We start from the raw sequence: 14,989 nt of genomic DNA, 5'->3' as shown, positions 1-14,989 counted from the left end.
CCTTTCGTCTTTGCGGGGCGAGGAAGAAGAATCCTCGTCCTTTTTTTCCTCGTGTCTTTTTCCTTCCGTTTCCGGTCACTTCCGTTTCCGGCCACTTTTTCAGAAGGGCTCCTGACCCTCCAACCACAACAACTACACAACAACTTAATATACTACACACGGATAAGCAAAGACCTGAATGGTAATTCACATACATTCACATAAATATGTAACACTCCCCCCCTTCAAGAAAGAAAGTTTGAACCCCGCAAAAACTTTCTTTGCCGGCCAATTTGGAGAAACCAACCAGATAACTCAACCCCCCCCACATTATCAGTTCCCCCCGGGCACAGTTATCACTTAAAAATAAAGCAACCAAAATTTCACCACAACCCCTCCAGATTACTCACTCTGGACTAAGCACCAGCAACGACCTTGTCCCTGCCAAATCAAACTCCATCTCATGACCCTCTGACTCTGACCATCAGTTTCTTGTGAATGAAGGTTAAGGGGTTGATCAAAGATCCAAAGTTAAGCCACTCGATAGCACTTTTTCCGGGAGGCCAAGCCGAGTATTCACTACATGGATGCCTTTAGGAACGTGGAGTTCACGGTTAGTCCGTGCAGGAAAGTTCTCTACATGGGCGCCTTGAGGAACGTGGAGTTCACGGTTAGTCCGTGCATGAAAGTTCACTACCTGGACGCCTTTAGGAACGGCGTTCACGGTTAATCCGTGTAGGAATCTTGGCTCGGCGGCTCCGCCGCATTCAGTGCTTCAACTTCTCAGAACTTCCCTAATAATTAGGGTGTGACCACTTGTCCCTGTAGTCCCATGAATAGCGGTCTCCTTCTCGGCCACTACTTTGCCAATCCTTCCTTCGGGAGCGGCCGTAACTCAGGGAGCCTCCATAATCATATTGATTGCGGCCACCACCAAAACTACCGCCCAGTTGTCCTCTCCTGTAGACCTCTCGACGCCTACGAAATGCCTTCCCTACTGTTATGGTCCGACCCTCCAAATCCTTGCCATTCCAATTCTTCTCTGCCTCTCTGGCGTCTTTTGTGCTGGAAAACGTGACAAAGCCGAACCCTCTTGACTGTTGCATTTCCCAGTCTCTTACCAACCGCACTTCCACCAGCGGCCCATATCTGTTGAAGACAGAGGTCAGAACTTCTTCCTCTGTTTTGAAGTTCAGTCCCCCTACAAATAACTTGGCACTTTTGTCGCCATCCCGAGCTGGGGTGGTGTTATTTTCCCTGCTGGGCTCTTTACCACCCCTCAGGCCACCACAAACTTGACCCCCGGCCAAATCATTCCCGATAACCACAGATACACCCTCTACAGGAAGCGTGGCTTGTAACCCGACGGTGACCTGTCCTGACACCAAATCGGACTCCAAATGGATGACATGAAGGGGAGCACTAACACCGCCCCCGATCCCCTGTAAGCGAACACTATCCCCCGTTGCCGTCTCCTCGGACCATGGCAAAATGCCTTCAAGCATTAAAGATTGCTGTGCCCCTGTGTCCCTCAATATCCTAACCGGTCTCCGGTTAGTCGAGGCTCCATCCAGGGACACAAACCCCTCTGAAATAAATGGTTGGTAACCCTTTTGATGGCGATTTCTTACGCTAGCCATCGCATTCGGAGTTGTAATAGTCGGACTCCGCTCTGGGTTGTCCCTTTTCATGAGGTAACAACTGGACATCAAGTGTCCAGGTTTCTTGCAAAACGCGCAAGTAGGCCCGGAGGAAAAACTCGTGGTCTGCCTCGGGCCCCCTGAAAAATAAGTTTGTCTTGGGCCCGCAGCCCTCTGACTTCGAACAGGTGGGGTATCCGCGTTGTCCCCATAATCCTCTCGAGGCCGCCGCCATGTATTGTCGTTCTCCGCACCTGCTGTTCCCCACCTCCCCTGCGGAGATCTAGGCGAGGAGTTAGGTTCGTGGACCCCTATTCGGTGGGTTAAGGCATAATCATCTGCCATGGTGGCTGCGTCCCACAACTTTGGTACCTTCTTTTCCTGCAGGTACACTTTGATGTCCTCGTGGACACACTGCTGGAATTCCTCCACCAGGATCAAGTCACGCAATGTTTCGAAGTCTTTCCCGACTCCTTTGGACTCACACCACCGATCAAACATGTTTTCTTTCACTCTGGCAAACTCCACATGGGTCTCACTCTCCCTCTTCCTGGCATTCCTGAATTTTTGCCTGTAAGCTTCCGGAACCAACTCATAGGCTTTGAGGATGTGCTTCTTCAGTACCTCATAATCTGCACATTGGTCCATTGGTAGCGCCGAATAAATTTCCTGAGCTTTCCCCACCAGCACACTTTGCACGAGTATGGTCCAGGCCTCCTCCGGCCAGTTTAATTGTCGAGCCACTTTCTCAAAGTGTGGAAAAAATTTCGCGACTTCCTTTTCACTGAACGGTGGAACCAGCCTCACATGTCTGCCGACATCCCAGGTTTTCTGGTTAGGTGTCGACCCCGTCAGCAAGGGTGGTGCCTCTCCCCGTTCTCTCATTAACTCCAGCTCCTTGAATTTGATTTCTTGCTGAAGCTCCATGTCACGTTCCTTTAATTCCCTTTCCGCTTTTCTCTCCTCTGCTTCGAGGTCCCTTGCAGCTCTCCTCTCCTCTGCTTTTCTCCCTTCTAACCTTTCCTGGAGTTCTCGTTCCACTCTCCTTTCCTCTGCTTGTTTCTCTTCTCTCCTCGCTTCTGCTTTCCTTTCTTCTTCTGCTCTTTCCTTTTCTGCTTTCCTTTCTTCTTCTGCTAACCTTTCCTGGAGTTCTCGTTCCGCTCTCCTTTCCTCTGCTTGTTTCTCTTCTCTCCTCGCTTCTGCTTTCCTTTCTTCTTCTGCTCTTTCCTTTTCTGCTTTCCTTTCTTCTTCTTTTAACCTTTTCTGGAGTTCTCGTTCCACTCTCCTTTCCTCTGCTTGTTTCTCTTCTCTCCTCTCTTCTGCTTTCCTTTCTTCTTCTGCTCTTTCCTTTTCTGCTTTCCTTTCTTCTTCTTTAATCCGTTCCTGGCTCCGTAATTGCAACTCCAGTTTCCGGAGCTCAACATCTTCTGGTTCTTCGGGTAGCCACTCCCAGGCTAACTCGTCCCATGTTCCTAATCCCACCATAGATTGTATCACCGTGGCCTGCAACTCTGCCTTCCTCAAATTAGTTCGGACCTCCAAGTTAAAATGTTTGGCCAATTTCAAGAGGTCCGACTTTAGCAACGCTCGGAACTGTGCCTCACTCGGGGTTACCCCAAAGTTCTGTGTCTCAAACGCCATGGTGTCTATCGTTAACACCTGTTAACCTTCACCCAAGACTTTACCCCAATTTCTCAAATTTTTTTTACCAATTAATAATTAATTAATAAATTTTAATAAATAAAATATTATTATTTTATTATGTTATACAATTTTAGATCCCGGACGTAGACCCAATTGCGAAACCGCAAATCGTAATTTGGACGAGCCCCCAATTCTGTTACGTGGTCCCCTCGGTGAATACCTGGTCTCGGTGACCCCCGGACCGTGAGAGGAACTTCGCCAGAAAGCTGTATTATATATGCGCTTTCGCCACGCAATCCATATGAATTTCACCCAAGAGACAACTGATGTTCAAGGATATATTTCAATGGTAATGATACCATACAATTTCAATGACACAACCACGGAGATTTTCCCCGAGCAATCAACAATACACAACCATCAACAATTCTCAATCCACAATCAATTCCCTATGATTAAGATGGCCATCTTATATACGTGTGTCCCGGTGAGTACTCACGACACCCTTTTGGTCTCGGTCCCGCACAATGTCTCTGGGCCCCTCCTGACCAAGATGATGGTCGGCGTCGCCGCACTCGGGCGGTTGAACGAACCCCGGGTGGACGTGTTTCCACCGGGCAGGTATCGTACCCGGCACCCCGGCTACAGCCCCTCGCGGCCACGCGAAGCGGGGACGGGAAAGCAAGCCACAGGCCCCACGCCGCTTGCCAGGCGTGTTAGGCCCCAACAGGCGACCCGTACGCGTCTTTTTAGACGGTGTCGCGCACGGCGCCAAACGCTGGGTCGGTGCACGGCCACACGACAGTTTGCCGTCCACCGGGCAGGTATCCGTCCCGGTAACTCCTCTCGCCAGACAGGCTCGGGAACGCCGCTTTTCCACACGGCTCAATCAATCCCACCTTTCGTCGTTGCGGGGTGAGGAAGAAGAATCCTCGTCCTTTTTTTCCTCGTGTCTTTTTCCTTCCGTTTCCGGTCACTTCCGTTTCCGGCCACTTTTTCAGAAGGGCTCCTGACCCTCCAACCACAACAACTACACAACAACTTAATATACTACACACGGATAAGCAAAGACCTGAATGGTAATTCACATACATTCACATAAATATGTAACACAATTAACAAGTTAATTAATGAAAACACTTAACAAGGAAGTGTGAGGTGGAATAACCTGCTCCGTTACGAAACTGATTGATGTCAATATTGTCCTTAATGTCACTGAGTATGCATCGTGTTGCAAAGGTTTCAGCTAATTTTGCAAAGTGATCAGTCAACGATATTGGTTTCAAACTTTCTTCGGGATTGTCTTCGGAAGTCTTCGGGATTGGGACAACAATTGCTTTTTTCCACTGTGCTGGAACAGTTCCCTCTTTGAATGAAGAATTTAAGATAATGTCGCGTCACCGGGGTAAACACCTCAAGATGATGGGTGGCCGATCGTTGCTAATCCCGGGGCATCCAACCAAATTAATGTCAGTTCCTTTTATGGTGCACGTGGGACCGAAGGTCACGAGGTCCTTATCTGGGCCGATCAGCACGAGGGGGATTATCCAAACCCCACAAACACAGAAACGAACACACAGGCACGACAAATAAATACATTAAATTATGGTTTAATGAAAATAAGTGCAATATGATAGGAATGAAAGGTGAGGTAAAAACGAATATCGTAATTTGAGACGTCTCTACTCAGACTTGAATACAGACAGGGGAAAGATGAAAGAAAATAAAAAGAAAATCCCTTCTTTTATTTGGCACTCAGCTCTGGCCTCGTCGAGCACTTTGGTGGGGTCAGTCGACGAGAGGACCGTGCATCAAAGCGCCCAAACAATGGGGCGGTCAAGCACACCAGCACACCGAGCTGTGCAGCAGGCAACCAAATGTTCCCCCGCTCGATCCAGACGCAGCCAGAACCACCCGGTCCTTAGCTCCCTGGAAGAGTTCCGAGTCAAAACAACACCCCTGGCTCCAACGCTGCAAGGTTTTCTGGGCTCCAAACAGTTCTCCTCAAGCACACACGAGAAAACGCAACCACCTGCCACGAAGCCAATACCAAAGAGAGAGAGAGAGAGAGAGGGGCAGCGACACACCCTCCCTTTTCCCTTGCTGAAGTCACTCCCCGACCAATCCTCATGCCCCATTAAATCATTCCATATGCTCTCAACCAACGACGAACTTCGGGGTGTGGCCGTTCGGTCACGATCCCTTGGAGGCGGAATCTAGCAGTCATTCGGGAATGTTCGTCTTTCTGTTGGCAATGTCGGCTTAATGGCCGTTGTTGTTATTGTTGTTGTTGGTGAACCAGGGTTTTTATGGCCGGCCTTTTTACTTGTAAAAAACAGAAGGGAACATCACAGGAGGCAATTACATACTGGGAATTATCCTTAAGCCCTATCTAGTTAACACAAAACCACCCTCCGTGTGGTGACATGCAAACACTCTTAACCCGACAGGTTCCTTACCTATTATATTGTTGCGGATATGGGATTTGGCCTCCATATCCGCTTGTAAATATTCCCCTATTTCCCCAATACTCCCCAACTATCCCCAATCCCCCATTCCCTAGTCCCATTGTCTGTAAACAACACTCTGTAGAACCGACCTTCCCCTTTTTCCCCCATTAACTGTCGTGCCCAGGTTCACCGCATCTCACGTAGACAACTATAGGACCTCTTGCTAGTTATTCTTAGTCTATGTCAGTTAAGGACTCGTTTCCATTAATTCTGACTCTTCGTTGCACCAGAATGTGATTGTATGGCACCAGTAGTGAGTTTAGGACCTCCCCATACCTCCTCCCATCTTCCTCATGAAACCACAACAACAACAACAACAACTACAACAACAACTACAACAACAGCGCGCGGGGAGTGTGCGTCCTCACTCCGGCTTGGTTAGCCGCCATTGCCCATGTGCTCCGGCGGGGTTACCACGAAGGGGCTGACTGTCGGCCCCTCGTCAAGGGCGGAGCCCGGTAACCCCCAGCACCCAATAAGAAGTGGCGGGCCGATTCCATCTGGGGCGGAGCTAACGAGCCGAGGGCGTGTCACTCCCCGCCGGATATATGCAGCCACTTACCGGACGTGACGTCAGATGCACCCCGAGCTTGAAGTGAAGAGAACCAGACGCCACCTCCGAGCGCTGAGAGACCTCCCTGCATCTTTTGGGCCGCGCTATCCTGTCCCTCAGCACAAGGTACACCTTGTGCTGTCCACCGACTACCTGCCCTTCCTTGCCATCACTCCCGGTGTGAGTCAGTCTTGTCCTGTTTATCTGTGGTCTGTCGGGGTTACTATAAGACCGTGATTAAGTGCCTACCTTCCTATGCTGTCCCTCTTGTCCTTGTAATCTCAACGTTCCGAAATATTATAACCTCCTCCGGAGGTCTTGAGAACTGTACCCCTGGTGTCGTGTCATTTAACCCAGCCGTTGTGTCCTTTCCTCAATTGATTTAGCGTAGCGCGACTCGGCCAACGTTCGAGTATAATCGGGTAAACTGTGCAGACGCGGTCATACCAAACCGCTCGGTAAACCAACATCCACAACCGCGTCTGTAACAATATCAAGGTTCTTCTTCTTTGCATACACGGTCCATGCTAAAACCTATACGATCTTAACTCCACTGTGGTATTCCTTCCCTACCCCCACACATGTAACAATATCGTTAATGGGGTACTGAATTCACAAGCAAATTCACAAATCAAACGGACTGGGATTCCATCAGGCCTCACCTGCTGTGAGGATTCATACTCGGTGACATGTTTTCACAATCCTATTGTACTCCTGAATATAAAAATTGCCCAAATGAATTGTATTATTGGGAGAGATGTTTAAAGTGTGTATCTTGAGGTGTACCTTTCACCAGGCCAATATTGTGATAGCAATCTAGCAATTAATACCGCTGCTCCTCCCAAGGACTCTGGGTCCCTGACTCAAACATAAAACAAGATGGAGCTTTGAACAAGTCAGAGCCTCACCAGTGTGTAGTGACCAATGTAAGATTTCCCACTTTTTTTACTCGATGTTCTTTTTTGATTTGTGTCCCATACTCGACAGAGTGTCGGTGATGCCGAAACAGATTATTGGCAAAGGTTAAACTGGGTGGTTTGCCATTGGCTTCCTCGCGTTGCTTGTCCATGCTCTATCCTTTTAAATACTGGGCACCAAGCAAGGAAGCAGCTCGTACCATTTATAAAAAAAAGTCTTTGTATGACTCGGACGGGGTTTGTATTTCCGACCCTCCCAGGCTCAAACCGGACGCCCCATTAAACCACCAGATTTGACATTCTCCACCAGTGGATTATTTACTTGATACACTTGGGGAAAAAATATTTTTGAAAAGACTCCGGGAAAAAATTATTTATGAATGTATCTCCTCCTTTGTGATGCAACAAACATGGTTATCAGCATTTCAAATTAAAACAAAACATAATTTGTTATTTATTTCACAATCCAGTTCCCTTAAAGTAATCCCTTACCTCTCGTAACGAAGCTGCTTTCAAACTGCACGACGATCACATAACCAACCAGGAAGCAAAGCTGGAAAAACAGTTTCCTCACGTCACGTGGGAATGCATTGACGTCATTTACTTGAAGTGACGATTAAATCTTATTCCGGGTTTCAGGTCCACCACAAACTCTCAGCCACTTGGTTCTATCGTAAACACTTGTGGATATTACACATCATCCTCTGAAGTTGTTTTCCCTGTCTAAAGTAACAAAGATGGAGAAAAGATGGTTGTGACATCAATTGACTCATTCCTCTCTTTTCTCAGTCTCATTCTCAGTTTCTCCTGAACGATGTCGATTTTATCATTTAAAGGTAATAATAAATTAAAAGGTCGAATGAGGGAAAATAAAATGAGCAAGAATGCAAATCCACAGAGAACACACCCCCAACCACAACTTAAAATGGGACGTGTAGATTTTACATGTAAATCACCACCTAAACAACTAAGTTAATGTATAAGTACGCAGTGGAGATAGGAATGGGGATATAAATAAATATATACAGCAGTTTAAAGTTTTGTGTTAGCAGTGGAGATGGTGAAAGTGCATTTAGTAAATAAGTAATTCAAAGTTGTATGTTGGTCAAGGAGATGGTGAAAGTGCATTTAGTAAATAAGTAATTCAAAGTTGTATGTTGGTCAAGGAGATGGTCAAAGTGCATTTAGTAAATAAGTAATTCAAAGTTGTATGCTGGTCATGGAGATGGTGAAAGTGCATTTAGTAAATAAGTAATTCAAAGTTGTGTGCTGGTCATGGAGATGGTGAAAGTGCATTTAGTAAATAAGTAATTCAAAGTTGTATGTTGGTCATGGAGATGGTGAAAGTGCATTTAGTAAATAAGTAATTCAAAGTTGTATGTTGGTCATGGAGATGGTGAAAGTGCATTTAGTAAATAAGTAATTCAAGGTTGTATGTTGGTCATGGAGATGGCAAAAGTGCATTTAGTAAATAAGTAATTCAAAGTTGTGTTTTGGTTGTGGAGATGGTGAAAGTGCATTTAGTAAATAAGTAATTCAAAGTTGTGTGTTGGTAGTGGAGATGGTGAAAGTGTATTTAGTAAATAAATAATTCAAAGTTGTATGTTGGTCAAGGAGATTGCAAAAGTGTATTTAGTAAATAAATAATTCAAAGTTGTGTTTTGGTTGTGGAGATGGTAAAAGTGCATTTAGTAAATAAGTAATTCAAGGTTGTATGTTGGACAAGGAGATGGCAAAAGTGTATTTAGTAAATAAATAATTCAAAGTTGTGTTTTGGTTGTGGAGATGGTAAAAGTGTACTTAGTAAATAAGTAATTCAAAGTTGTGTGTTGGAAGTGGAGATGGTAAAAGTGTATTTCGTAAATAAGTAATTCAAAGTTGTGTGTTGGTAGTGGAGATGGTAAAAGTGTATTTAATAAATAAACAATTCAAGTTGTATGTTGATAATGGAGATAGTAAAGGTGTATCATCTTCCCCATCATCATACTAAAACACGCCTTTTGGTGTCTGTCTGACTGATGAATGATTGACCGCAATATATTCCGTCATTACTTATCCAATCTCAACCAAACTTGACAGGATGACTAAGGGTTACACAATGAAGGTTTTCTCACATTCATTTGTCCCCCTCTCCAAGGGGGTTTTCTCCCCCGAGCAGGTTTTCCCCACAATTTTTTTTTTTTTTTGTTTTGTACACAAGATCGAGGCTCGTGAAAGAGCGAACATTAATCACACAGAAAGACAAACAGACACATAAAACAAATAACATCGGGAGCGGTAGACAAGATGGGGAGAGAGGGGGAAGGACACAAACACAACATTTGAGAGCAGGGACCGAGAGACATGGAGACATCGAGAGAACTGTGGGAGGGAGAAGGCTTTGGGGGGGAGGAATTGGAAGGGGGGGGGGGGGTGGGAGAGGTATAAAACATATGGACACTCGCAGGACTTCCAGGAAAGAAGTTGGAATTTCAAACAAGGTGGATCTGGGGTGAATTAGTGGGGGTAGAAAAGATCAAGGTTTTGGATGGAGGAAGATGAGAGATGGTGGTGAACAGCTGTTTTAAAGACCTGGAGGGAGGAGTGTGATTGAAGTGAGTGTGGGAGTTTGTTCCAGAGGCGGGAGAAAAGAGGAATGAGAGAGTGAAGGTGAGCAGAGAGCCGAGATTTCGGCAGTTTAACCATCAGAGGGTGGCTGGCAGATCTTGTGCGACCTGTAGGAATATTTGGGGGACAGAGCACAGAGTAGCTGGGGGAGCAAGGCCAGAGAGGAGTCGGTAGAAGACAGAAAGACCACCTACCTGCCTGCGGTGAGTGAGTGAAAGGCCCTCAGAGATAGCTTCATCGCGGGAGATTCCAATGATTCTGAAAGCTTTGGATTCAACAGCGTGAAGCCGAGCCAGGTGTGAGGCAGGAGCACCAGCCCTTAGGGGAGAACAGGATTCCATTGAGCTGCGGATGAAAGCTTTGTATGTGGTGAGGAGCTCAGGTGTGCCTAAGAAGGACTTCGCACGACGGAGGATGCCCAGTCGGCGACTGGCTTTGGAGGCCAGCTTGGAAATGTGGTTTTCCCAAGAAAGATCATGGCAGATAGTGAGACCCAAAAGCTTGAGCGACAGAACTTCTTGGAGAGGATTGTTGAGAAAGTAGATGGGAGGGTTGTCCAGTCGATCTTTTCGGAGAGACATAGTAAGAGCGTGAGATTTGTCAGGATTGAAAGACATGTTCCACTTGTTTGTCCAGTCTGTGATTTTGTCCAGGTCTTCAGAGAGTGAGGAGGCTGCAGACTGCCGATCTGAGGGAAGAGGAATGGAGCGGCAGAGAGTGGAGTCATCAGCAAAGAGATAGAGAGGATTTTCCAGAGAGTCGGAGAGATCATTGATAAAGACCAGAAAAAGCACAGGGCCCAGCACACTGCCTTGGGGAACTCCAGCCTGAACAGGGAGGGGAGATGAGAGAAATCCATTCAGGGCCACACGTTGCCTACGACCAGAGAGGAAGTCCGCAAGCCATGCATGGAGATTTCCATGGATACCATAGGAGGAGAGTTTGGTGAGCAGAGCGGGGTGCCAGACCGTATTGAAGGCATGTGATATGTCAAGGGAGACAGCTCTGATTTCCTGTTTGGCATTGAGGACCTCCATCCATTGTTGAGACAGCAGAAGCAGCATGTCCAGAGTAGAGTGACCTGGTCTGAAACCAAATTGATGATCAGAGATCAAGCCATTGGAGAAGAGGAAAGATTTCATATCCGAAGCAATGATGGATTCCATGACTTTGCTGATAATTGGGAGCAGGCTGATTGGTCTGTAGTTGCAAGGATCTTTTTTTGCACCTTTTTGTGCAAAGCGGTAATGTTTGCTGATGTCCAGGATGCTGGCAGATGACCTTGAGCAAAAGATAGGCTGAAAAGAACAGGGAGAGGGTGAGATAGAGCGGCAGAGCAGGATTTTAGGACCCGTGGGCTGATGCCGTCTGGTCCAGTTGCAGAATCAGAGTCGAGGTTTGACAAAAACTCCTCCACCTTGTCAGGAGAGAAGGACACAGAGTCCAGGAGCAGTTGGGTTCGACTGGGAAAGGTGGGAACAGAGAGAGATAGGTTTGGGACTAAGGATTGAGGCAAACACAGAGTTGAGGCATTCGGCTTTGTCATGTGCGATGTCAACTGTGTGGCCATTTGAGGTAAGGGAGGGGATAGAGGGGGAACAAACACCAGAAATGGATTTGACCAGACGCCACCAGGATTTGGAGGAAGGAGACAGGTTTGAGAGTTCATTCTTGAGTGAGGAGAGATAGTGCTTCCTGGCACTCCTGAGGGTAGACACACACTTGTTCCGAGCTTGGTGGAAGGAACTGAGATTGCCTTCAGTTGGATTAGCCTTCCAAGAGGCAAAGGCAAGTTGTTTCAGGGCAACTGCCTCACCACAAGATTCAGTGTACCATGGACGGGAGGAAGGGTAAGACAACTGAAGGCGAGATGGGATAAATCTGTGCATGAGAGAGATCAGTTTGCTTTGGAAGAATTCCCAGGAAGAATTGATGTCAGAGGCAGTGGAGATGGGAGATCAATCCAGACGATTGATGGCTGCTTGAAGACCGGCCCAGTCGGCCTGAGTGAAATGCCAGACCTGTCGACGCTGAGGAGGCTCTCTGAGAATGGCCAGAGAGATGTCCACTTTGACAAGCACATGATCAGAAGAACCGATTGGAGCAGAAGAAGAGCAGCAGACATTAGCAGGGAAGCTTGTCATAACCAAGTCTAGCAGAGAAGATACTCCATTGGCTGAGATCCGGGTCGGGAAATTGACAGATTGTGTCAATCCCAGTGAGTCACAGAAGTCCTTTGCTGAGGTGCCATGACTGGTGAGAGAGGAACGCACACCCAACCAGGTGGCATGATGACAGTTGAAGTCACCACATATGAGGAAGAGAGAGTTGGGATGAGTGGATAGAAGTTGGTCCATGTTGTCAGACAGTGAAATGTAGATGGAGTCATCACTGTTTGGGGGACGGTACAGAACACATATGAACAAAAGGTGGGAGCGGAGAGGAAGCTGTAGCCAGAGGTACTCCTGGGGGCGAGGAGGAGAGAGGGCAGTCCAAGGAGAGTGAGGAAGAGAGTTTTTGATAAATATAGCCACCCCACCTCCAGGCCGAGGCTCAGGTCTATCATACCGGAGGAGGCAGTAACCAGGAAGAGATATTAAGGAATCAGAGACATCTTGAAGGAGGAAAGTCTCTGTTAAGCAGATCAAGTCTGGATTGTCAGAAGCAACCTGTATGGAGAGATCAGTCATGTTTGAGCGAAGGCCCCGGATGTTTGAGGTCCATACCGTTAATGAAGAGAGTGGGGGAGCATCGGGTACAGGACAGGGGAGGGGAGGAGTAGGGTAAGATGAAGGATGAGAGGGGGAGGTAGGGAGAACAGTTGATAGTGTGTCAGAGATTGCAGAAGAGTTCCAAGAAAGGGAAGGATGAGGAGGATGAAAGGTTTGATGGTGAAGGGATGAGGCACAGTGAGGGGTTGTTTGAGGGGGGGCAGAGGAAAGTAGAAGGTTGGGGGTGGGTGGAGGTATGAGATAGAAGGGAGACGAAGTGGGGAGGAGGCAGCTTTGAGGAGGAGGGGGGAGGAGGGAGAATTGGAGAGGAATGGTATGGGGGGAGATTTGAATGGGAGGGGTTGGGGGGGAGTTTTGAAGGGGAGGAGTGAGGGGGGAGTTTAGGAGGGGAGGGGCAAGGGGGGAGTTTAGAAGTGGAGGGGTGAGGGGGGGATTTGGAGGGGAGGGGCAAGGGGGGAGTTCAGGAGTGGAGGGGCAAGGGGGGGATTTGGAGGGGAGGGGCAAGGGGGGAGTTTAGGAGGGGAAGGGCATGGGGGAGTTCAGGAGTGGAGGGGCAAGGGGGGGATTTGGAGGGGAAGGGCAAGGGGGGAGTTTAGGAGGGGAAGGGCAAGGGGGGGGTTCAGGAGTGGAGGGGCAAGGGGGGAGTTTAAGAGTGGAGGGGCAAGGGGGGAGTTTAGGAGTGTATGTGCAAGGGGGGGGATTTGGATGGGAGGGGCAAGAGGGGAGTTTAGAAAGTGGATGATTAATGAAAGACGAACATTGAAAACAAATTGGGTTTGTTGTGATTTTCAAGTTAGCAATCCGATTCAGAACGATGGAGGAGGGGTGGAATGAATGTGAATTTAGACCATGTAGTGAGGGAGACGTATAAGATATTGAATTTCTTTTTTTTGAAGTGGAATGAGTTGGAGAGGAAATTGAGAAAAGCCTTTTAAATAGGAAGAAAAACAGCGTGTTGTAAAATACCACTGAGTAAAACACTGAAGGGGAAAGGTTAAACATGTTTTTATAATATTTAAACAGAACGGTGAACAATCTTATATGCACAAAATACCAACGGGGGGAGAGCCAAGAGGGACCACCACGAGTCATGTGAACAGGGCAAATGGTGGATGGCAAGGAGATAATGGGGGCGGCGTGAACAGCACACCTGGACAGAAAATACAGGATGAGACAACAGTACACGTGGAGAAAGGAAAATAAATGTTTTTGTTTTTGTTTTGTTTTTTTTGGGGGGGTGGGGGGTGGGGATTTAGAACGTTAGACAGAGTATTATGTTCAGGGTAGAAGGGAAAAAACTAAGAGCCAAGCAAAACACGCTTCAGTTAACAAACACCGACGGGGGTACAACGACAAGGCCGCACACGAGGAGCAGGACACGATTAATTAATTACGAGTTACAGGAAATTCAAACCAAAACTAACTATAATCAAACAATAACGCATGGACGATAAAATAACGAGTTGAAATTTGACAATCTATCTGGGGAAATGGGGGAGAAACACGTGGTCGAAGAATGAACGAACGAATAAGAATGAATAAACGAATGAGAACAGAGAAGGAAATGTTTTTTTTTGTTTTTTTTGAGTTGAGATTTACATAAGGAAGTAGGCTATGGGGTGAAAAGACTGGGAAAACAGAGAACGAAAGTTATTGGATCACAAACGACGGACCGCTGAGAGAAAAACAAAGCCTCAGGGTTGTACAGTGTACACTGTACAAGGCCTCAAGACACGACACAAATTAACACGATTTTCAATACAGGTATGAAAGATTTGCACCGAAAATCTTCGTCAGGAGACAATATATACACCATAAAATAAATACAGTTATAACGAAAATACAAAAGGGGAACAATTACTTAACTTCGATTTCGATGGAGAGCGTGGAGAGCTGAGAATAAACGAACCCTTGCCAGCAAGACCGGAAACGGAAGTCCCAAATTGCCGTCAATGGGGTTGCATGTTGAGGCTCCAAATTGCCGTTGCCAACCCGAACAACCCAAGATTGCGGCTCCCTTAGAAGCATGCACCAGGGAGGAGCAACGTTCTGTCATCCGTTTCTTGGGAAGTGAGGGTATGAATCCCAGTGAAATCTGTCGCAGAATGATAATGCAATATGGTGATGCATGTTTATTGCTGCAGCAGGTGTACGACTGGGACAGGAAGTTTAAAAGTGGAGTTTCCAGTGTGGCAGACACTGCTCCCTCGTGTCAGCCTCACACAGCCAACACACCAGTAATGGTTGCAGGAGTTGAGCGCATGCTAAGGGAAAACCGTCGCATTACGCTGGATGAAGTGGTCTCCGAATTGAACGATAGCCATGGTTCAGCATACCATATCATTCACAACGTGCTGGGGTTCAGCAAAGTGTCTGCAAGATGGGTGTCCAGACAACTCACACCCGA

The 14,989-nt window shown here is 47.2% G+C and overlaps 1 protein-coding gene across 2 annotated transcripts in view; it reads right to left on the bottom strand.

Annotated features, from left to right (window-relative positions):
* LOC137412709 (E3 ubiquitin-protein ligase TRIM7-like) overlaps positions 1-14,989 on the bottom strand; it is a 78,127-nt gene that overhangs the window by 43,130 nt on the left and 20,008 nt on the right. Inside the window, exon 3 of one of the 2 annotated variants that reach the window (XM_068098001.2) lies at positions 7,736-7,923. The exons of the other annotated variant lie outside the window; for it this stretch is intronic. The gene's annotated coding sequence lies outside the window, so the exon portion shown is untranslated. The remainder of the gene's footprint in view (positions 1-7,735; positions 7,924-14,989) is intronic. 2 annotated transcript variants of the gene reach the window in all.

Source organism: Myxine glutinosa, chromosome 1, assembly GCF_964187855.1.
Source record: "Myxine glutinosa chromosome 1, kmMyxGlut1.1, whole genome shotgun sequence".
Taxonomy (NCBI): domain Eukaryota; kingdom Metazoa; phylum Chordata; class Myxini; order Myxiniformes; family Myxinidae; genus Myxine; species Myxine glutinosa.
The sequence above is the reverse complement of the archived record's forward strand: the minus strand, read 5'-3'. Positions and strand labels throughout refer to the sequence as shown.